Genomic DNA, 1,082 nt, shown 5'->3' on the forward strand with positions numbered 1-1,082 from the left:
GATATAATTTAGGTTCCATAGTTAAATTGTACAGTTCAATGACCTTTTAAAAAAAGCTTATTTTTAAATGTACAACAGGCTCCAAGACAACACTTCATCCTAGATATGGGTGGCAATAGATGTTATGGCAGAGAACCCAGATGCTTAAACAGGAATGGAATTGAGGATCACTTCAATGACCTTCATTAAACTTACCTAGCTGTGCAACCATGACCACAGTCAAGTTCTGTAACATTTTTATCTCCCCAATAAGATTCCTTTTACTAATTAACAGTGATGATTCCCATTCTTACCCCTATGGTCAGTAGCTCAGTTGTATCCTATTTGTGTCCACATGGATTCCTCTATGGAATTTTCTAGGCAAGAATACTGGAGTAGGTTGCCATTTCCTTCTCCAGGGGATCTTCCAGACAACCACTGATCTACAGAGCTTTATAGATGTTACTTTTGTGGACATTTCATATAAATGCAATATTCAAATATAATACTAGATGTATTGCATCTCACTTCTTTCACTTAGCATATTTTTGAAGTTCATCTATACTGTAGCATTTGTTCTTTTTTATTGCTGAATATACCATATTTTGTCTATTTGTAAGTTGATGGATATTTAGATTGTTTCTACTTTTCTGTCTTGTATGAATAATGCTATTATTAATATTCAAGTGCAAGTGTTTGTATGAACACATGTTATATATCTTTTGGTTAGATTATAGAAGTGGCAGTACTGGGTCCTCTGGTAAATTTATGATCAACTTTTAAAGAAACTGCCAAACTTTTCCAAAATGGCTATGTCATTTTAATACAGTCACACCAGAAATGTAGGAAAGTTCCTGATTTTCCCTATCTGTGCCAACATAGCCATTTTAGTACATATAAAGTGGTATTTCATTGTGGTTTTAGTTGCTGTTGTTTAGTCACTAAGTCATGTCTGACTCTTTTGTGACCCAATGGACTGTAGCCCACCAGGCTCCTCTGTCCATGGGATTTTCCAGGCAAGAATACTGGAATGGGTTGCCGTTTCCTTCTTCAGGGGATCTTCCTGACCCAGGGATTGAACTCACATCTCTTACATTGGCAGG

Source organism: Bison bison, unplaced genomic scaffold (assembly GCF_000754665.1).
Source record: "Bison bison bison isolate TAMUID 2011002044 unplaced genomic scaffold, Bison_UMD1.0 scf7180017863465, whole genome shotgun sequence".
Classification (NCBI taxonomy): Eukaryota; Metazoa; Chordata; class Mammalia; order Artiodactyla; family Bovidae; genus Bison; species Bison bison.